At 46.7% G+C, this 23,640-nt stretch overlaps 1 protein-coding gene across 2 annotated transcripts in view; it reads left to right on the top strand.

The window, feature by feature from the left end:
- LOC138265651 (alpha-1,4-N-acetylglucosaminyltransferase-like) overlaps nt 1-23,640 on the top strand; it is a 494,212-nt gene that overhangs the window by 155,794 nt on the left and 314,778 nt on the right. The gene's annotated exons all lie outside the window — the stretch shown is intronic.

Below are 23,640 nucleotides of genomic sequence, written 5' to 3'. Positions count from 1 at the left end.
TGAATCACTTCAGTTCCTTTCACCCATGGTATTCTTTAAGTGATTCTGCACTTCCTCCCAGTCTTGCTGCTCTTTAAAGGCGTAATTTATTTGATACTTGTAGGCCTCACCACTACTTTCTGGTATTCTCGAATGGGTCCATCGAGAGTATGAGTAGCTGTCACATCTTCTGGTGCGTGGCGCAGCACAGCGCAGCCTAACTGCCAGAAGTAATGGGAGCGTAATAGGAGCAGTCGAGGCAGGGGATGCTGTGTTGTCTTCTGCATTCCTTTGCGTTGAGCCGCCAACACATTTCACCCCCCAGAAGTCAGGTTTTCTCGAGTGCTGCTGTATAAAAACTTCACTCGAGAGACCTGCAGTGCTGTAATTACTTTTTAAAAACAATGTGCCTACCATTTCTCCATCGATGATAGTGTTCCTGTTTCTTCCACCACCACTGTTCTAGATTCCTTATTTCCATCGGTAGCTGCTCCATGTATTCAGACTGCCTGGTGATCTATTTTTTCTGCTTCTGTTATGCCTCCTCTTGAACCTGGTGAGACATAGGTGGTCATTACAACATTGGCGGTAAAAGCCGCATACCGCTGTGCAGAAGACCGCCAATACACTGCCGCCGCGGTGGGAGACCGCCACAGCTATTATGACACACATCACAGAATCCGCCGAAATTCAGACACCCACACAAGTCCGCCACACCAAAGGTCAGCGATAAATATGCGGAAACAAATCCTCCACCTCCACGCCAACAGAAACACGCCCATGCTATTACGACCCACGAATCCACGCGGCGGTCTTTCAACCGCAGTATTCCATTGGCGGTACACACCGCTGCACTAAAAATACACACACATCTCCAAAACACAGCCACATTGGACAATTCCAAATACACGCATCTGATACACATACACACACCACTTCCACACACCCAACACAATATAAAACACACACCCACATCACCCACAAACCCCTACGACCACAAATTAGAGATGAAGGCCAGAGAGAGACACTACAGAATAGATAACACCATCACACAGAGACACACTACACCATCACCCACACAACATCCACGCACAAAACACCACATACCACTACACTCACCACACTCATCAACACATACACCACCCCACACATCACACACACCACCCCATGTCACGCCAAAGACACCCCCGCTTCTCCGAGGAGGAGCTCAGGGTCATGGTGGAGGAAATCATCAGGGTAGAGCCACAGCTATTTGGCTCACAGGTACAGTACACATCCATAGCCAGGAAGATGATGCTATGGCAAAGAATAGTCGACAGGGTCAACGCTGTGGGACAGCATCCAAGAAATAGGGAGGACATCAGGAAGAGGTGGAACGACCTACGGGGGAAGGTGCGTTCTACGGTATCCAGGCACCACATCGCGGTACAGCGGACTGGCGGCAGACCCCCACCTCCTCCCCCACAACTAACAACATGGGAGGAGCAAGTCTTGTCCATCTTGCATCCTGAGGGCCTCGCAGGAGTCGTTGGAGGAACGGACACTGGTAAGTCAAATCTTCACTATCATATCCCCCACCCTACCTGCATGCTATCACACACCCCCACCCTCACACCCTCCCCAATCACCCTAACTCCTCACTAATCTACCCATAACACCAACCACCCATCCCAACCCCAAGACCTGCATGACACAACTAAGCATGGACACCCATCACTAAAGCATGCCCACTGCACAGACCCACAACACCCCCCAACCATCACCACACAAGCCCCCACACAGAAATGCCTGCACTGGGGTTCACGCACACCCAACCATTGCACACCATGAAACACACACATACAATAATCATGTACTTATACCCCCGCAGGAACCTCCACGAGGCCCTATCCTCCATCATGGGAGCATACCACCACTCCCAGGAGACGATGGCAACGGTCCTGGACAAGTTGCAGGAGACCCTGCGCCTGCAGGAGGAGCAGTATTTGGGGTTCAGGGAGGAGCTCAGGACCATCGCCTCCGTCCTGGGCACCATCGTAGTGGTGCTGACGGACATTCAAAAGACCTTGAGGGACACCGTGGCACTCCAAGGGGCCCCTGACACTAGCCAGGACGATGAAATGCCCACCACCTCCGCCGGCGCTAGTGGACAGGACGCCCCGCCACTGGACCACCACACCAGCACCCCAACCCCTGCAGACGGACAACCACCACGAAAGCGGGCCCCGAGATGCAGGAACAGGACAGAGCAAGATGGCAAGACCCCCGCCAGGAAATAAGACCACCCTGATTGTCCCCCCATTGTCCCACTTTGTTACCCTGTCCAGATTGGAACTGCCCCAGCTCCACTTCCAATGGCCAGATGTGCAATGTACCTGTGAGACTAATAGACAGGACTCTGCCATGGACATTCTTCCACCATGACCTCTCCCCATTTCACAACCCCCCTATATTTTTATGCACTTCAATAAACACCCTTGAAACCTCAATAATATTGGAGTCAGTCAATGATTGTGAACTTTGTATTTTCAATTACAGTGTTAAAAAAGGTTACCCATTGGAAGGTCAACATACCAATGTCACACATCACAAGCCTTTCAAGGGTGCAAGCTGTTGACACGTAGGTTACCACATTACTGAAACTGAAATGGAAGAGGACAACTCAGTTACCAAATAGGGAGGATAGAGGTAGACGTGTGAAATGTAATATAATGTGAAACATGAAATTGTACTCACCTGTGTCTCATTGAAAATATTGCTGTATGACTGACTCCCTGTTGTCGTTTTCATCTTCATCAGCTTCCTCCTCATCACTGTCCACAGGCTCCACAGGCTCACCCGCTGCAACAACACCGTCATCTGGATCATCCTCCTGCAGAAAAGGCACCTGGCGTCGCAATGCCAAGTTATGGAGCATGGAGCAGGCGATGATGATGTCGCACACCTTCTTCGGTGAGTAGAATAGGGACCCACCTGTCATATGGAGGCACCTGAACCTGGCCTTCAGGAGGCCGAAGGTACGCTCGATCACCCTCCTAGTCCGCCCATGGGCCTCATTGTACCGTTCCTCTGCCCTGGTCCTGGGATTCCTCACTGGGGTCAGTAGCCAGGACAGGTTGGGGTAACCAGAGTCCCCCAATAGCCATACACGGTGCCTCTGGAGTTCACCCATTATATCAGGGATGCTGCTATTCAGCAGGATGTAGGCGTCATGCACTGAGCCAGGGAACATTGCATTTACCTGCGAGATGTACTGGTCTGCCAAAAAGACCATCTGGACATTCATGGAATGATAACTCTTCCGGTTCCTGTACACCTGTTCATTCGTGCGGGGGGGACCAGAGCTACATGGGTCCCATCAATGGCACCTATGACATTGGGGATATGTCCAAGGGCATAGAAGTCACCTTTCACTGTAGGCAAATCCGCCACCTCAGGGAAAATGATGTATCTCCTTACGTGTTTCAGCAGGGCAGACCACACTCTGGACAACACGTTGGAAAACATAGGCTGGGATATCCCTGATGCCATGGCCACTGTTGTCTGGAAAGACCCACTTGCAAAGAAATGGAGCACTGACAGCACCTGCACGTCAAGGGGGATTCCAGTCGGATGGCGGATTGGTGACATCAGGTCTGGCTCCAACTAGGTACATAGTTCCCGGATTGTGGCACGGTCAAACCGGTAGGTCACGATGACATGTCGCTCTTCCATTGTCAACAGGTCCACCAGCGGTCGGTACACCGGCGGATTCCGCCCTCTTCCAATATGTCCCAACTAATGGTGCCTAAGAAGGGCAACAGCGAAAAAACTGTCAGCATTCCTCCAGGTATGTACCCACAGTCACCCACAAGACTACACCAGACAATTAACCCATCCGGTAAAGGTTTTGAGTGTAGGCCTCGGTATGTGTGACGCAGTAGTAATTGAAGCCATGTGGGCCCCTGAAATGGCGCCTGCCTGACCTCTAAACTGGGACAATGGAATTGTGGGGTAACTGCACTGGTGTTGGACACCGTCGCGGTAGGCGGTCGTAGAGCGCGGCGCAATGCTGCATTGGTTAGCATTGGACCTTATGGGTCCCAGGAGCCAATGAACAGGTGCGCTGGCGGTGATGATGCGCACCGCCGCGGACGTCACCGCCGCGGACGTCACCACCATTTTTTATCTCTTCAATCACTAGATACCTGACCTTCGACAGGAGAGGACCTACACTGCTAGTGCTGCTGTGACCTCGGTCTGGAAGTGACGATGGCTGCTGCGTCTGGGGAAAGGGCCCCTGCCTTCACTGCACAGGAGTTGGAAAAACCAGACCAACAGGTTAGTACACAGGGAGCACGTTGTATGGGCTAGGCCTGGGTGGACAGGGCTGGGTGGATGAGGGAAGGGGGGAGAGTACATAGAACAGTCATGCATGGGGATGAATGGGCCACAGGGATAGAGTTGGGAGGGGGCCAATTACAACGACGGTGCTGTAGGTAATGACCGTTCCTCTTTCCTTGTGGATGTCATGTAGGTCAGCGCCCACCAGAAGAGGGACATTTGGCGTGCCATCGCCAAGGAAGTCCGGACCCTGGGGGCCCACCAGAGACGAGGCACCCACTGCCGGAAGAGATGGGAGGACATTCGCCGCTGCAGCAAGAAGACGGCGGAGGCTCAGCTGGGGATGGCCTCCCAACGTGGGAGGGGTGCCCGTCGCACCATGACCCCCCTGATGTTCCGGATCCTGGCGGTGGCCTACCCGGAGTTGGATGGGCGCTTAAGGACATCACAGCAGACACAAGGGGGTGAGTACAACCTCATCCTACGGACTTTGCGTGCAGTGGAGCTGTCTGGGTGGGGGTGGTGGGCTGTGGGTGTCCCTAGGCCAGGGCGAGTTAGGTAGGCAAGGCCCCTCCGTTATGTAGGCCATGTGGCACTCTACCCCAGCTAAAAAAAAAGGCAAATTGATGTATAGTTGCCCCTTTGCCATCCATGTGGGCAGATTTCTACCATTGCCATGTAGGCCATATCCCAGAAATTGCATGTGCAGAGGGCAGGAGCACGGCGTAATGCAGGGGGCTGCTGCGTTTGTCTTGTCCGCCAACTGTAGCGGTATGCCATGGACTAAAACTCTCTTTCTTCTGTCTCCACCCTTTTTCTGCTCTCCCTGTCCTTCTGTACATCAGCATCAACAGGCGGAGGTACAGTGGCAGAGGGAGCTGCATCCCACATGGCCATGGAGGGCCACACCACAGACTCTGAATTCACCAGTGGGACGGAGGGCGAGGGGAGCTTCACGTCGGCCACAGGATCACCAAACAGCGACACGGACTCGTCCGCCGATGGGAGCTCCTCTGTTGTGGCGGCACCATCTGTGCGCCCCACTTCTACAGGTACAGCCGCCACCTCCCCTACCTGCACTGCCCTCCCAGCAGCCCCTCAGCGTTCGCCCCGTGCCCGCTCACCCAGGAGGGTGGGCATCACCTTTGCCCCAGGCACCTCAGGCCCTGCCCCAGTCACCCCTGCTACCCTCAGTGAGGAGGCCATTGACCTCCTCAGGTCACTCACTGTTGGGCAGTCTACCATTGTGAATGCCATCCAGGGTGTAGAACGAGAGTTGAAACACGGTAATGCATTCCTGGAAGGCATTCATTCTGGTCAGGCTGTCCTTCAGCGAACTCTGCAATCTCTGGCCTCAGCACTGATGGCAGTCATTGTCCCTGTGTCCAGCCTCCCCCCTCCAACTTCCTCCACCCAGACCCAATCCCCTGTACCCCAGCCCATCCCAAGCACACCTACAGACCAGCATGCACACAAGTCAACACACACAAGTAGCTCAAGCAAACATAGGCACCACACACACCACAGGCACTCACACAAGCATCAGACCCATACAGACACAGCAACATCCACTGTCTCCACTGTGTCCCCCTCCTCCTCTTCTGCCTCCTTCCTCCCAGTGTCGTCTACACACACACACCTGCATGCACCACATCTACAGGCACTAGGACTCGCATCAGGACACCCAGCACCACAAGCCGCTCACCTGCACTCACCACCTCCACTGCCATATACACGTCCCCTGTGTCCTCTCCCAGTGTGCCTGTGACGCCCCCTCCCAAAGTACACAAACGCCGGCAATCACTCACCCAACATCCATCCACCTCACGACAGCCTCCAGTACCTGCACCTGCACTCAAAACAGCTAAAGTGACACCTCCTACAACCACCTCCTCTTCCTCCACTGCCAGAGCCCCTCCAGCTACCCATCCCAGTGTACGTCAGAAACTGTCCCTATGTCAAATTGACCTTTTTGCCCCCCCCCTCCAATTCATCAGTCCCGTCGTAGCGCCTCAGCCAAAAAGCCTCCAGTACCATTGGTGCGTGTACCAGGTTTTTGGAGTGCCCTGTCCACCAGGGCAGGCAGTAGGACCCGAAGCCAAGGCACTGTCAGCCCACCCCCTGTAAAGGCTCCGAAATTGGAGAGTGGACGACGGGACCGGGTCAAGACTCCTGGTGGGACAAACAGTGAAATGGTATCCAAGGCGATTGGTGAGTCATCTGTAACTCAAAAGAAGGTGGGGAAGGTCCCCAGGAAGTCTCCCCAACCTGTTGTGAGTGTCACGGCGGAGAAGTGCGCCATCATTTCCGGCGGTCCAGACACAACCGCCAGCACCGTCGTCACTGGTCCAGTGACCACCACCAGAGTCATAGCCCAGGAGGGCTCAAGTATCGTAACTGGTCAGGAGACCACCGCCAGAGTCATAGCCCAGGAGGGCCCAAGTATCGTTACTGGTCAGGAGACCACCCCCACCGCCAGGGTCATAGCCCAGGAGGGCTCAAGTATCGTAACTGGTCAGGAGACCACCGCCACCGCCGGAGTCACAGCCCAGGAGGGCTCAAGTATCGTAACAGGTCAGGAGACCACCAACAGAGTCATAGCCCAGGAGGGCCCAAGTATCGTTACTGGTCAGGAGACCACCGCCACCGCCAGAGTCATAGCCCAGGAGGGCTCAAGTATCGTAACTGGTCAGGAGACCACCGCCACCGCCGGAGTCACAGCCCAGGAGGGCTCAAGTATCGTAACTGGTCAGGAGACCACCGCCAGAGTCATAGCCCAGGAGGGCCCAAGTATCGTTACTGGTCAGGAGACCACCGCCACCGCCGGAGTCACAGCCCAAGAGGGCTCAAGTATCGTAACTGGTCAGCAGACCACCGCCAGAGTCAGCCCAGGAGGGCCCAAGTATCGTTACTGGTCAGGAGACCACCGCCACCGCTGAGTCACAGCCCATGAGGGTCCAGAATCACACAGCCCCGCTGGGCAATGATGGAACTTCAAGCCACACAGCAACGTCCAGTTTGGAGTTCGGCATGCCACACACCAACGTCCAGTGTGGAGTTCGTCATGCCACACACCAATGTCCAGTGTGGAGATCGTCATGCCACACACCAATGTCCATTGTGGAGATCGTCATGCCACACACCAATGTCCAGTGTGGAGATCGTCATGCCACACACCAATGTCCATTGTGGAGATCGTAATGCCACACACCAATGTCTATTGTGGAGATCGTCATGCCACACACCAATATCCGTACCAGAACCGCCATGGCAAAGCACCGCTGAACAAGGCCAAGACCGCCATGGTGAAGACCGCTGAACAGGGCAAAGACTGCCATGGCAAAGCACCGCTGAACAGTCCATAGCCAGCCATGGCAAAGCACCGCTGAACAAGGCCAAGACCGCCATGGTGAAGACCGCTGAAAAAGTCCATAGCCAGCCATGGCAAAGCACCGCTGAACAAGGCCAAGACCGCTATGGTGAAGACCGCTGAACAGGGCAAAGACTGCCATGGCAAAGCACCACTGAACAGTCCATAGCCAGCCATGGCAAAGCACCGCTGAACAAGGCCAAGACCGCCATGGTAAAGACCGCTGAACAGGGCAAAGACCGCCATGGTGAAGACCGCTGAACAGGGCAAAGACCGCCATGGTGAAGACCGCTGAACAGGGCAAAGACCGCCATGGCAAAGCACCGCTGAACAAGGCCAAGACTGCCATGGTGAAGACCGCTGAACAGGGCAAAGACTGCCATGGCAAAGCACCGCTGAACAGGGCAAAGACCGTGTGGGTATGAATAGTCCGGCACATCAGGCATCGTTCTCCCATGTGCAGCTGGGACTGTGACAGGACATGTACTTTCACAGGGAGACTCATCCAGTCTGGGCACCAGTCCCACCCAGTACCAGTAGAGAACTGCATCTACTTGCGAAGATGTGTCTTTGCACTCCCCAGGATGGCACAGTGGGCAACCCACCCACTGTAGAGAGTTGAGAGACTGTGGCTTTGCACTCCCCAGGATGTAACAGTGGGCAAGGCACCCACTTGTTAGACTTGAGAGACTGTGACTTTGCACTCCCCAGGATGTAACAGTGGGCAAGCCACCCACTGTAGAGACTTGAGAGACTGTGGCTTTGCACTCCCCAGGATGGCACAGTGGGCAAGCCACCCACTGTAGAGACTTGAGAGACTGTGGCTTTGCACTCCCCAGGATGGCACAGTGGGCAACCCACCCACTGAAGTGACTTGAGAGACTGTGGCTTTGCAGTCCCCAGGATACATCAATGGGCATGGAGCCCCGTCGTGGATCTGGCTTCGCATTCTTCTGGCTGAGGTGCCCCCCCTTCCCTTCCCCCTGAGGTGCCTGTAGTGTTTCAATCTGATGCCCCGGCAGTGTTCTCTCGGATTTTGGTCAGGTATCTATTGTGGGCGTCGCCCATGCATTTTTGGACTGTTGGTGCACGGACATTGTTGTACTACTTCTTGTATTGTACATTTATTTTTGACAGATTTCGTGATATATATATCCCTATATTTTTTAATGAGTAGTATATTGGCACAATACAAAGTTTGACCGCTATTCGCTTTGTCTTTGCATTCTTCCGGGGGGATTGTGGGTTGTTACTGTGATTTTTGTGAATGCATTGGTGTGTATGTTGTAATATGCGAGTGTGGGGGTGGGGGTGTTTAGTGGGTGTCCCCGTAACTTTTGCCTCCCCGTGTCGTAGGTGCTGTACTCACCGGTATGTTCTGCGCCTACGTCGCTGTTGGTCGTAGATGAGCAGGAATGCAAGGGCAGGGAGTATTTGTAGTTCCGGATCCATGGTGTCCTCGTTCCTCGTGGGATGTGTTGAGGTGAGCGTTTTCCCATAGCAAAAGCTGTTTCCGCCGTGTTTTTATCCACGGTGAATCCGCCCCGGAAAAGGTGGCGGATTGGTGTGTTGTGATAGTGTGGGCGGTACATTGTCTCCCGCCTGTCTGTTGGCGGTGACCGCCGCGCTGTTTGTCTGTACCGCCGTGGCGGACGGTTTGTTAAAGTGGCTGTCTTAGTTGGCGGTTTCCGCCAGGGTCGTAATTACCTTTTTTTGTCCGCCGGCCTGTTTGCAGCTTTAACACCGTCCGGCAGGGTTGTAATGACCCCCCATAGTGATAACGGTTTACCAACAGCTGACCGCTCTTTTAGGTTTGTATGGTGCATGCCTACAGAGGCAGTTGAATATATAATCACCATAGAGTGCTGCAAATCCAGTACCTTTGTGGATGATAATAGTCATACTCTGCAAGAGAAGGAAAAGACTTTGGGCCTGATGTATCGCGTGTTTTTGCATTTGCAAACGGTGCGAATGGCCGTTTGCGAATGCAAAAATGCCTTTCATTATGTATGAAAGGCATTCGCTATGCAATTTTAAGGAATCGCTAAAATAGCGATTCCTTAAAATTGCGAGCCTATTTAGAGAATCACAAATTGCGATTCTCTGAAAAGAGATTGCAAATAAGGAATCCTTAGTTACGATTTCTTAAGCACATGTATCAAGCTTTTCCTTAATGCGAATTGGGCATTAAGGAATTGCAATTACTACCATGTAAAACTTGGTGGCAACCATGTGCAAATTATAAAAATGCATTAAAAATGCATTTTTAAAATTGACATGTAACACACACGCCCCTTTGGCACGTGTGCGCCTTACATGTCCTGAAACATGTTTTTGGGGTGCAGCAGAGCGGGCGTTAGGCCCCCAGTACCCTGGGGTTTTGCATTTCCTACATTGCGAATTCCAGTTAGGAATTCGCAATTTGGGACATGCAAAAAATTCGCAAATATGGGCCTACAGGCCCATAGGTGCGAATGGGCTCAGAATCACTATTTGCGATTTGGTAATAGCATTTGCGATTTTTAAGCAATCACTATTACCGAATCGCAAATATGATACATACCTTTTTGTGAATCAGAATTAGCGATTTCTTAAGAATCACTATTAGAGAATTGCAAAGTGGTTTCTTCATACATCTGGCCCCTACAATTTGTTGTTAGTCCACTAAGAACAGTGATTGAGAGTTAAAAGGCTATTATTTTTCTGAATGCTTTTTTTTAATGCTCCTTGGGACTACTTAATCACCTATCATATAGAAGGAATGATGTAATTCTGCTTCTGGCCTGCCTTAAAACCTTTTGCCCCTTGTTGTTTAGATAACTTTTTAGTGCCATCTGGATGTTTTATTAGTAGTGATATTCTGGTTCTCTATTTACTCAGTCTCCAGTATTTGTTTCATTCCCTCAGGATTAGCGCTGCATTCTCAGGGATTCCAGCGGCTAAATTCAAAGTGGGAAAGTAAGTTGTTGTTCTCTTGCTAATGTGTTTGTTATGGTGGAACTATTCTCTAATTCAGTGGAAATTAGCCAGGTCAATGGTGACTTCATGCACAGAAGCTCGGGTGGCAGAAGGAAGGGGCTTGCGAAATGGGCAGGCTCGACAGATATTGTGGCCCACTCTCCATGCAGAGTCAGATTTTATCAAGTCGAGCTATTTTTAGAACCTACTGGTCCACAGCGAGTGAACTTGAGCTGGAAAGGAACAGGCATTCTGTTCATTCGGAAAGTGAATTAGCAATAAATATACCTTTAAATCTTGTTTTTTCCTTGACACATTTGCTGTCTGTTCTAGGACAGAGGTCAAACATCAGTTTGCCTTTTTACTAATTGCTGCCTTTTTTAACCTGGAAAATTATGTTTACTTTTTTTCCTCCTACTACAGTTAGAGGTTTTTGTTAAGTGAGCTGTCTGACAATCATTGTAAAACAAAATGTTGTAAGGTATTAGTTTTTCCTTCTTACACACAGCATTTAAATAGCTTGTAAATGAATAGTACAAATATTTCAAAATATATTGGGGATTACGAAAGCACTTTTGTTTGTAATTCAGAAGTGTGATGCACACAAAGATTTCAATGGGAGCAAAACAAATCAGAAAAATACTTGGTGATGTGCAAATGAGAAATATTTGCAGAAACTCTATTTCCAAACATTGTTTGCACATTACATAGTCTCATCAGTAAAACTGCATGCCAGTAGGAATTTTTATGGCAATTTCAGTGGAAAATCTGCTGATTGAAAGTGACAGTGTGCTACGACTTTATGCTTTGGTTATGTATTTATTAAAAGTGATAGTTTTGTAAACATGATTTGAGGATCATTCTGGTACCTGCCCTGATGACAATGTTGTTAATGAACTGAGAGGCAAGTCGGGATCGTTGTGTACCCTATTTGTGGTTGGATTTGTTTCATAAATTGAGCAAATGTTTAGTCAAATCAAACAAAAGAGTTGTTAGTACAGCAGACATGCTGCACTTGCATATTTGAATGTGCTCTTATATGTGATAATGACGAAAATGGTGGCTCAGTGAATTAAAGTATTTGCCCAGGATCACATAATTTGAAACCATTTTAAGGGTCAAGTGTATTGCAGCCAGGTCTGGTAACATTTTATTTTTTATTTTTCGAGGCCTGGTGAGGGGTCTCATTTGGAGACATTTGTAGGGCAAACACACTATTTTAACAAAATGTATTACTTTTCACCGCAAGTTACTGCTGGGGGATCCTTCATAGATTGATTTTATTTTTTTTAATGCAAAAGTAATTCAACTCATTCTATTGTACAGTAAATTGCATACATGTATTTTGAGAGTTTCATGATTTTGGTTGTATTTAATGGTGATTGCAGTATCTTAGGACTGTGAACACTAGGACCTCTGAGGCAAACTCAAGTTAGGGTTTACCCATTCAGTCTTGGAGGTGTTAAGATGTGGTCTTTAATGGTTATGAGATATTGGGAAGCCAGTTGAATGTTACACACTGATGAATAAAGACTTTAACCACAAGCTCTGTGTGTGGTGTGTTCCTGGGCTGGGACAACTGGTAACGAGTAGGGGATAAGAGCCCCAAAGAAAGAAGACTTCTATCCCTGAGAGTTTGCAAGGATATACCAAACTGCTTGTGTGTGTCACATGTGCCCCAGGCCAGTGCAAAGAAACCTGCAGTTGGAGTATGTGGAGTGCAAGCTCCACTCCAGCTCCACTCGTACAAGGCCTCCTGGAGAAGTTGGCCTAACAAGGAAGCGCTGTTGGATAAGCCTGCCAAGACCTGCTGGCCAGGCTGAAAGTACACTGCAGTGTGCCACAAATTTGAGCCATCATTCATACAACGAGAATGCTAAAGACAGTGACAATCAGATACAACATAAAGGCAGCGACATCTATATATAAAGCTAGAAGGCAGCAACAGCCAGGTACGACAAATAGGAATGTACTCACCAGAAAAGCAAACATTCACAATTGCAGCATAGGAAGCGAGGCCAAGACCTGCTATAGAGGTCAGTCTATACAAAGTAACAAGTGGCGTCTGTAGCATCTTCCCCACCCAGGATCCACGCCAGTGACTATGCCACACACACATTTATTTATTACAAGTCTGCAAGTAACCACAAACTCTGCATACTAAAGCTGCATCACGTCAGCATGCTCAAACACTTAGGTCACAGCTCTGCAAAGTCCATCCAGAGCCAAAAGGATTCAAGTCAATAATAACCCACACAACACTACATCTCCCCCATGTTAAATAAAAAATTACACTTTTTTTACAGGCACATACACCATCATAGTTCTTTGATGAGCATTCGTGGTGCTCTGATTACTCGTCCTGATCAGTCTTTTGAAAACAGGAACCGTCTGATCTGCGCTGGTGATGAAGGAGCAACAGTTAGGGGTTTTTCAATTGTCCTTGCAGAACCAGCGTCTAAGTTGACATCAGTATCTGACGAGTGGTGAACTACTTGTCGGAAATGTGAGGAATCTCATATGATGGACTTCCCAGGACATTTGGTAATCACCATGTTTCCTTTGCTGGTTATGACATGGAATCGCTCAGTATTGAATGGAGCATCAGACTTGTGTTTTCTCGACTGACAGACAAACACTCAATCTCCTCCAGTGAAAACAATGTGTTTTGCATGCCATTGCTTCTCTGCACAGGCCTTCATTTTTCTTTTGCAATCCAAGTCATTGGTACGGATTCTTTCCTCAGTATTTAATCTTCTGTCGTCCATTGAGGTAACTTGGTCGTCATGACTCTCTCGAACATCAAAGTTGCAGGGCTTTTACCTGTGGTTGAGTGAGGGATCAAACGGTAAGCTTGCAAGCTAGAATTCAAGATAGTTCTAAGGTTTAGCTTTTCCATTACAGCACGATGAACAGCTTTCTTCAATGTACTCATGAAACATTCAACAAGGCGCTTGGCCTGTGGCCACAGAGGTGTGCTCTTCTGATGCTTCACAGGATGACTGAGAAAGGCTCTGAATTCTCGACTGTTGAAAGGTAGGCCATTGACAGATTTTAAGATCGTTGGAATGTCCCAAGTTGCAAAGATGCCATCTAATCTCTCATTGACTCTCTTGAAAGATAGATGAGATCTTCTATCAGTGGAAAAGGGGGTTCTTTCCCATATATGTTTTGGCAACTCTGACCTGCTTAAGGTGTGTTGAGTGGTTTTCAGTGACCAGCAGTTGCATAGGTGACAGGCCTTCGACTATCTTTCATCTCTCCTTGAAATGAGGAAACTAGACTTGGTCTCAGAGAGCTCTTTTTGTGGCAACGATTCCAGGATGTACATCATGTGCCACTTCATTTATCTGTTGCCGCAGGCTCTCCGGAGTAACAATCCTCAAACCCCTCAGGATAATGCCTTCTTGAATCACAGACAGTTCATCTATGACATTTTTAAACATCTGGTATTCAGTGTCACTGGCAAGAGGTTGAGTGTGCTGGTTCCAAGACTGATGTGTAATAATGTCTTTCATTTTTAACGTTTCACTATCTTGACTTGTGGCAGTGACAATTTGTTCCAATGAAATGGCAGCTGGTGTGTTTAATTTCACAATGAAATCCATATAAAGAGGCACTATAACATTGAATAGGCACGCCGGAGAAGTAGTCGGCAAGGTTTTTATCTTTCCCTGGATGGTGCGCAATTATATAGGTGTATTCTTGTAATCATAGACCCCCAACGTTCAATACAAGGAGGCATCTTGGTCTATGGATTGCCAATGATGGTCAACAACGCTTAATGATCTGTCACAAGTGTAAAGGTTTGCCTTAAAAGAACACGTGGAAATGCTCACAAGTTAAACTTTCTTTCTCCAGTTGTGAATAAGCATGTTCAGCGTGGAACCAATTTTTGCTTGCAAATCCCACAATATGTCTTCGAGCATTTGAGTGTCTGCTGTGCTGTGCAAGGATTGTACCTTACCCGACTCGGCTAGCATCAACAAGAACTTCTGTATGAAGCTTTATATTAAAATATGCATTTCAGTAGAGTTCTCAATAGCTTGTTGATTCTCTTAAAGCTATACTCTAATTCATGTGACCAGTTAAACTAAACGTTCTTTGTTGTCAAGTCTCTCAATAAAGTACTTGCTGTGGCAAAGTCCTGTATGTATTTTGAATAGTAACCAGCCATGCCAAGGAATGAACGTAACATGGAGACATCTTGTGGGGACTGGCAGTTGATAACACATGCACTTTAACTTGATTGGAAAAGCTATATGGCCAAATAACTTTAGCTTTGTCTTATGGAATTCACATTCGTCAGCATTCAAAGTTGAACCTACATCAACAAGTAAACAACACACTTCCTTTAGAAATTTATCGTGCTCCTTCTGTGTATCTCTGAAAACTGATATGTCATCACTGTCTTTGAAAGTATTCATGACAGACTGCATACTATGTCAAATGACATCTTGAAAAGCTTTCCAGCTGATGACACAGCAAAAACTAGTCATTTATATTGAATTAGACCAATATGTTTAGAAAAGGTTGTAATGTATTTACAGTTCCCCTTGAGTTCCAACTGATGACATCCTTTATTTAAATCAAGGCGAAAGAAGACCTACGCACCATTCAATTGTGTCATGTCAGCAATGTGTGGACCTTTCAATTGCCTTGTTTGCTTGACTTCTATCCACACAGATGTGTACAGCTCCTTCACTGTCCTTTTGGGGTTCTACCCCTATGGGAGAAACCAATGGGTTGGACTAGTAGAACGCTCAATGATATCATATTTAAGAAATGATTTGAGTTCCTTTTCAACAGCTTCTTTTAAATGAAATGCAATTTGTCTTTGACTTTGAGCAACAGAACGGACGTCCTTATTAATATGCAATTACACTTTCATAGTCTCAAGTCTAACCCATGAAACAACTAGGGGAGCTGACTTACTATTTCATGATGAGCATTCATGTTGTAGTTCACTGAGATCAGTCCCATACCAGCAGCTGTGCTGAAACTAAATAAACAGGCACCAGACGCCATACTTTGAAGCACATGGATAGGCGCTTGCACTTTTGTCTTCTTGTGTTTCGTCATTGCTACAAATTAACCTTGACGTTTCACTGGTGTTGATGCCGCCAAGGTATGTACTTTAGTTTTCAATGGCGTCAGTTGCTGTAATGGAGTTAATTTATTACATTTCTCCTCGGGCGTATTGTTTATCAGTACACCACTGTCAATATTGAAAGATATTGAACAACTGTTTACTTCATTGTAATCTTCGGACAAGGACTTTGATGCTTTTTCATGCTGACTTTTCTTTGCCTGGTATTTTTCTTCACATGGGGCCAGTCCAATATGTGTACATTTAAAAAAAGTAAACATCAACATTGCACAACCATCTTCTTCACTTTCGCTTGATATTAAAGAACTTTTTGACAATGATTTAGATGATGTTCAACCTTGTTTGGTGTCGATATGTCTCAACTGAATTTGTTTCTTGGCCTTGCGGATGTGTTTTGAATGTTTCCTCAGGTGGCCATTTTGTCTTCTTGCTGTGAACCACTTACTTTTTCCTTTGTTTTGCAAACCGTTACAGAATGGTTCTCCTTTCCACAGCCTTTGCATATCTGTCCTATGGGTCAACATTTACCTTTGTGTGGAAATGAAAATACATATCTGAAACACAGCTTCTTTTTCTGTGTAGTCATCACTCTGTGGCCTTCAGCTTTGTGCTTCTGCTTGCTTGTCATGTTCATGACTGGCTCACTTTGGGCACCTCTGGCTTCCATGTCAGCAGCTTGTCGATCAGCACGCTTTTCTGCTCAGGCAGCCATGAGAACTCATACCAGACTAAGAGATTCTCTTAGCATTCGTCCTCTGAAGGAATCTGACAGGCATCCATCAATAACTCTGAGAGGTATCGCTTTCTCCTTATTATATTCATTCACCTTACAGTGATTGAGCAAATCATGTCTCTCAACAAATTCGTCTATAGTTTCACCAGCGCTCTGTCATTCTTGAATGGAGATATACAGTTCGTAATATACATTCGGCATTGCATTGAATTTGAGATTGAAGGCTTCTTTGACTTGACGGTTTGTAACTTTGTCAGCTTGCTGCATTTTCTTTGACTTCTTTTACACCCTCACCAGCAAGATTCTTAAGGTGTTTGATAATCTTCTTGTTGTCTTTCTTCTATTACATGAATAACATCATCAAATGTCTCTATTCAAGCAATCCATCCATCACCAATATTCCGCTTATTGGTATATTGAGTGGTGGTTTCAGGAAGGTGGCAACATCATAACTGTTTATGGGATTGACTGACTTTGAGAATGGAGTTCTCTCCGACACTGTCTGCTGTCCACTAGGACCCACTTACTCTGTGTCATCTTTAAGTCCCTGTGATATACTGGCCTCTGGGTTGTCTTAGACAGTTTGTATAACTGTGACCTCTTTGTTGGTCTCCATTGAAGCCCTTCACTTTTCTGGAGACTTCTGAGTTGTTCTGAGCCGCCACCCAGCCGCTTTGGGGGTGTGGTTCTTCAGGTATTGGACATCTCAGTAAGCACAACCACTGTGCTTCTTCTTGGGTCTCTGCACCTGCTGCTGGGGTGGTAGAGCTCTTCTTCTTGAGGCTCTGGTAAATGCGACCACAGTATGCTCTATATTATTAATTATTCTGTCAGCTAGCGCTTTTGTATATTCTATTCATATTGGACTTTGGTGGTCTTAAGCGCTTCTTTTTTGTGTCTGTTTTGTCAGCATTTAGCATAAGCACTCCATATGATGTATAGCTTTATGTTGCGTAGTAACAAGGTACCTCTTTTTATGGCCTTTCCAGCAGGTACTTGGCCATTGATGTGTAGCCTTCTAAGTGAAGCTTTGATTATTTTTTAATGCTTCACACTGGCTGGAGTTGTGCTTTGACTCCATATATGCCAAATGTTGATTCCTCACTTTGACAGAGGCACATGTGGCATGCACAAGCAGTTTGCTTGGACCACAGCAAACGTCTGGGAGAGCACTGTCTATCTTAGGGTTACTTATCCCATCCCCAACAACAGTTGTAGCTTCTTCTCCAGCCTGGGTACCTGCCAATAACTATGCCACACACTGTGTTGTGTATTACACGTCTTTATTCGTCTGCAGATTCAACATTCTAAACTTGCATTCACTTCACCATGCTCTAACTCTTACATCACAGTTTTGCTGAGTCCATAAGGAACCAAAAGGGTTCTGTCATGAATACTACACATAATGTACAGCGTCCGCTACATTCTAAATCTCTTCTCGAGCAAGGTGACTCGAACACAGCCCTCCATTACCAAAGTCACAAATTGGGCGTGGAATAGTGAATGCTGTCAAAATAGCACAAAGAAATGACCCAAGCAAAACAGAAAGATGAAAGCAAAGATCAGGGCATGCAAAAAACAAAATTGTGCTCATCATCAAAAATCAGGAAGGTTCCACATGAGCATTGAACCAGTCTGGCGATCCGAGGTCAGGCATGATGCCGGTAGTTCCAGAAGGCACAGATTCAGATGCACAACGAGCTGTGCCTAAACAGCATATACTGTCCACAGCAAGAGAAGGAGGTGTAAGGCACACAGCAGCCACTTTCCTAAAACTTCCACCTCCATTCAGTACCACCAAAAAGCAGAATATTGGTGCCAGATGGACCACATGGATTGAGACTTTCGATGATTTCATAGATGCTCTGGAAAAAGTAAATGATGAGAAAGTCATTAAATACTCTAAGAATCTCGGTGGTGATGGATTGAAAGAAGTGGAAGGAAATCTCACAAACAGAGACAATGTCATACCATCAAATCAAAGAAGCTTTAGGAGCCAATTTCGATCTGATGCTAAACGATGGATGAGTTTGTTGAGAGACTTGATGTGCTCATCAAACATAGCAGATTCAGTGAATTTAATAATGATATAGCCATGCGCCTCAGAGTAATGGATAGTTGTTTGTAGGACTCTTTCAGAAAATGCATGTTGCGAGAGACACTCAGTTTACAAAAACTTCTGATGGCTGCCAGAGCTGAGGAACAAGCAGATCAGCAAGCTGCTGACATGGAAGCTGGAACATCAAAAGGCAAATCGGCATTGGTCATGAAGAGTAGACACAAGCACAGAGCAGATGTCCATAAGTCGACATATTCAAAGAAGGACTGTGGCCCATATATATACTTTTTGACGCACAATTGCGCCAACGCGGTTGTGCATCAAAAATTTTACCGCCGGCTAACGCCATTCCAACACGCCATGCGGGCGCCTTATTTATGGAATGACGTTAGCTGGCGCTGCGGACTGGTGTGCGTCAAAAAAAATGACTCACACCAGGCTGTGCCGGCGTATGGGAAAATGGGGGTTGTGCGTCAAAAAATGGGGCAAGTCAGGTCTGAGGCAAAATTCAGGCCTCAAACCGGATTTGCGCCATTTTTTTTTACGCCCAACCTCCATTGACATGACTCCTGTCTTAGCAAAGACATGAGTAATGCCCCCTTGCCCAATGGCCATGCCCAGGGGACTTCTGTCCCCTGGGCATGGTCATTGGGCATAGTGGCATGTAGGGGGGCCCAAATCAGGCCCCCCTATGCCACAAAAAAAATCTGAAAAAAATACTTACCCGAACTTACCTTTACTTCCCTGGGATGGGTCCCTCCATCCTTGGGTGTCCTCCTGGGGTGGGCAAGGGTGGAAGGGGGTGGGGCAGGGGAGGGCACCTCTGGGCTCCTTCCGATGGCTCAAAACAATGAAGGTGCAACTTCACATTAAGGAAGACATCCGCCTGTTGCACTGCAACACCGCAGAACAGCGACACCGCAAAATAGCATTTCATTTACAAGAGAAGGAACTAGAAGCCTCACTAAAACTTAACGTTTTCAGCGCTCTGTTGGTCCCACACCATACTTGTTGCCCAAAGTGTTAGAGCCTAAAAAGGACAGTGGAGATGCAGTGCACATCCTCATGAATATGCACCAAGCAAACAAAACAATAGAGAGAGAAAGACATCCTGTCCTGCACATTGCTGATATGATCATGCAGCTGAATTAACCCAAAGTCTTCAACCGTCTTGACTTGAATAAGGCATACCATCAACCTCAACTGGAAGAAAACTGCAGGTACATTACCACTTTTCAATACATGTTGGAATGTTCATATACAAAAGTTGTCACCTGCTGCAGAATTTTGCAAATGTTACACATAGAACATGCCTTCCATTACAGTGATGATGTGTTGTGTTTGGAACACCATGATAGGAGCACAATAAGGCTCTCAAACAAGTATGTCAGTTACCTACCAATGCAGGTCTCACATTAAATGCTGGAAAGTGTGACTTTCACAAAACAAAACTCAAGTTCTTTGGACAGGTGCGACCACTATCAGCCACCAGCCCTCTACAAGATGTCACCATGGTACGGTCCTTCTTGGGCATGGCAAGCTGTTGTTCGAGGTAAATTTGTGACTTTGTCACAGTGAATGCCTCATTGAGAGACCTGACACAATGAAAAATCCAGTTCCTATGTTCAGCTGAATATGACCACAGATTCAAAAGTATAAAACAAGCGATTGAAAATGCTACTGATGTGGCTTACTTTAATCCTAAACTGCACACTTGGATCGCTATGGATTCAAGCCTGGTGGGGTTGGGAGCACTTCTTGCTTAGCATATTGGACATCCAAATACTGGAACTCACGTTGTGGCCTACGTCAGTCGAAGCTTTTCTGAGGCAGAACATGTCTATTCCCAGCCAGAAAAAGAAAGTCTAGCTGTATTATGGGCCTGTGAATATTTTCATGTGTTTCTGTATGGAAAGCATATCACAATCATCACAGACCACTTGACGCTGCTCACCGTTTTTTGAAATCTGAAGGCCAAGATGACCCCTCATATTGAAAGGTGAGGGTTGCATCTTCAAGAGTATGACTATAAAATTGTGCACAAGCTAGGCAAGTATTGAAACCCTGCAGATTATTTCTCATGAGTACTCCTACAGTGACATGGTTCAATATCAAAAACAGCTGCGAAATACATAACTTCATTGTAATGTCTAGAACGCCTGCAGCTCTGTCCATTGAACAGATTATCACAACTCCAAAAGCCGAAAAGGAAATGCTTGCCCCTAAAAAACATAATTTCAAAACACTCATGGAGACATTGTTCGACCTTTAAATCACAGTGTTGAATTTCAAAAGAACAGAAATGTCCAAGATGAACTGTCGGGCACTAAAGAAGGCATTGTGCTAAGAGGATCCCAGATTGTCATACCTGCAAGACAGCAAGTCATTAAACTTCTTGCTCATGATGGACAATATGGTATTGTAGCCACCAGGAGGGCCTTGAGAGATTGAATGTGGTTCCCTCTCTTGGACGATAAGGTTGAGAGGGAATTAAAGGAGTGTCTTTTATGCAATTGCCTGTCCTCTAAGGTGACCCAGCAGCCATGTCTAATCTTCTTGTGTGGGAAAGAATAGCCATACGATTCTTTGGGCCCCTGGCAAACAGACGTCACTATTTGGTGGTCATCGATGAGCATTCTTATTTTCCTCTGGTGTAGGGCATGTCATCAACAACTCCCAACAAAGTAATTGAGCTGCTGGACGACATTTGCAGTGTGGGGCATACAGGACACTGTCAAGTCTGACAATGGTCTACAACAAGGAGTTTAAGGAATTTATAACTAGACTCAATATCAAACATCAGAAAAGCACACCCTTGTGGCTTGAAGCCAGCTGTGTCATGGAACGGTTTATGGGAAACGCGTGTTCCAACATGCAACAATGGAGGGAATTGAGCTTAGTCAGGTGTTTATGTCAAGCTGTCAATGCCTATCGGTCAACTCTTCACTCTAACACTGCTGAGAGTCCTGCCACCCTGATGTTCGGGAGAGCTATAAGAACCAAGGGGCATATTTAGTAGAGGCTTGTGCTGCTGCTGCATCATTTTTAGTGACTCAGCTATGATGCAGACCTCTCAAAAAATATCTGTGAGGTCACACAAAACCACTTTGCATGGCTTTGAATGGCCTCATAGATATGGAGTAAGGCAAGGCAGAGCATGTCCTTGCATTGCCTTACATTGCACCAGGGAGGTGTATCCATTGGTGTTGTGGTGGGTTTTCCCATGCAACTCCCATGGGTGTTGACACATTCCCAGATTTATAAGGACTTGCTAAAACCTGGGAATGTGTCAAAACCAGGAGTTTTTAACTCTTTCCATGTGTGCTGCATTCTGCGGAAACCACCTCTATGAATTGTTTTTATGCAGGAAGATGCCCCTTACTGCACAAAAAAAAAATCCTGTCAATAACACAGGCTCCCTTGCACTATGGTGCAAGGGTGCCTGGATTGGTGCTAGGCTGCTGAAATGGTGCCAGCACAGGATGAAAGGACAAGAATGCACCGTATTTCATAAATACAGTGCATTTCAGAACTTTCACTTTGGGGAAGAGCAGCGCAATAAGGTGACTTGCTGCGCTGCCCTACGCTATACCCCCGTTAGTATGGCCCAAGTTACTACAGTGGACCCATGAGGGAACATGACATGGTTCGTGCCACTGACACTGCTTAGAAACGTCAGATGAAGACAATCTGATCAATGTCGTCAAACTCAGGAGATCGTGTCTAACAAGGGTGACCAGGTTCTCGTCAAACAAAAACGGAAGTGAAATACAGATCATCCATTTGATGTTGAACCTTTGAAAGTTGTGAAGCGCAAGAGTCGCATGATAATGGCACTCCATCCCGGTAAATACATCACAAGGGACGCATCACATTTCAAACACCTGTCTCACCAATCATCTGTCCCTACAAGCCCAGACGAGGCTGTTCCACTTGAAAGCTCTAATTTGACATCAGACCCTGCATCCTCTGTGTCCACCCCAGGTACAGCTTAACTACTCCTTGTCACACGGTCCAGCCAAACTGGGAAAGCAGCACCAAGAGGTCTGATTGAGAAAATGTAATGCTGATATTTGTTTTTTTTGGTTTGTCTGTTTGTTTAACAATATCGGGAGATGTAGTGTCTTAGGACTGTGAGCACTAGGACAATGTGGCCTGGGGTGGACTCAAAGAAGGGATTACACAATCAATCTGGGAAGTGTTAAAGTGTGGTCTTTAATGGTTATGAGATATTGGAAAGCCAGTTGAATGATGTACGCCGATGAATAAAGACGTTAACCAGGAGCTCCGTGTGTTGCGTGTTTTTGTGAGTTCTCCCGGGCTGGAGAATATGCAACAGTGATCAGCAGCAGATTGAAGGCTTTGAACTACTATGGTCTCCTTCACATGTGGTCTCCTTTACGTGAGTGCAATGTGGTTTGAAAAAGATCAGCTACATTGTTAATGTAGTAAACCACATACTACTAAATATTGTCATCACCCTTTTCGTTTCAAGAAAAGCATGTTAGGTTCTCCAGAAATACACAGTTTTTTAAATCGAAGTGCATTGTTTTGTTAGGTAGATAGGCACCTGTCTCATGAAGAGAGTGAACCTCATTTATGTTCATACAGATGGCAAAGAGTGTCGCTAGGAAAACGAGGAATGGAAGGAAGTAAGGTACTCAATAAAACATTAAAATAGTAACTGTGGTTAATTTCTCACATTTTTGTTTGTATTAGTTTTTTTTATCTATTTGTTGTCTAAATAAAACACATGAAGCTATTTTAATGCTTGTTTTCTGGTGGTGCAGCTCCTTTAAATGTGCGAGCAAACTTTACAATGCCACCCCCTAAAATGGAGTTCCCAGAGACACCAAGAATACAACTGACATGGAGCCTGTTACCATCTCTACTATAAATGATTTACAGAGAGATGCATCTTATCATAGTTCAGATTTGCATTCGTCCCCAGAAATGGATCTTCTGGCAACGTATACAGAATTTCGTACGAACAGTGCTAAGGAGAATGACAATGTTCGTGCTAAGAATTCGTATTCATTTAAATATCTTTCTCTGTATAATTATGTATATACCTCTAGTACGAAATAAGTGTAATCTGCAAAAACTAC

The sequence above is a fragment of the Pleurodeles waltl genome, chromosome 11 (assembly GCF_031143425.1).
Source record: "Pleurodeles waltl isolate 20211129_DDA chromosome 11, aPleWal1.hap1.20221129, whole genome shotgun sequence".
Classification (NCBI taxonomy): domain Eukaryota; kingdom Metazoa; phylum Chordata; class Amphibia; order Caudata; family Salamandridae; genus Pleurodeles; species Pleurodeles waltl.
This window is presented reverse-complemented; position numbering and strand designations above follow the sequence as displayed.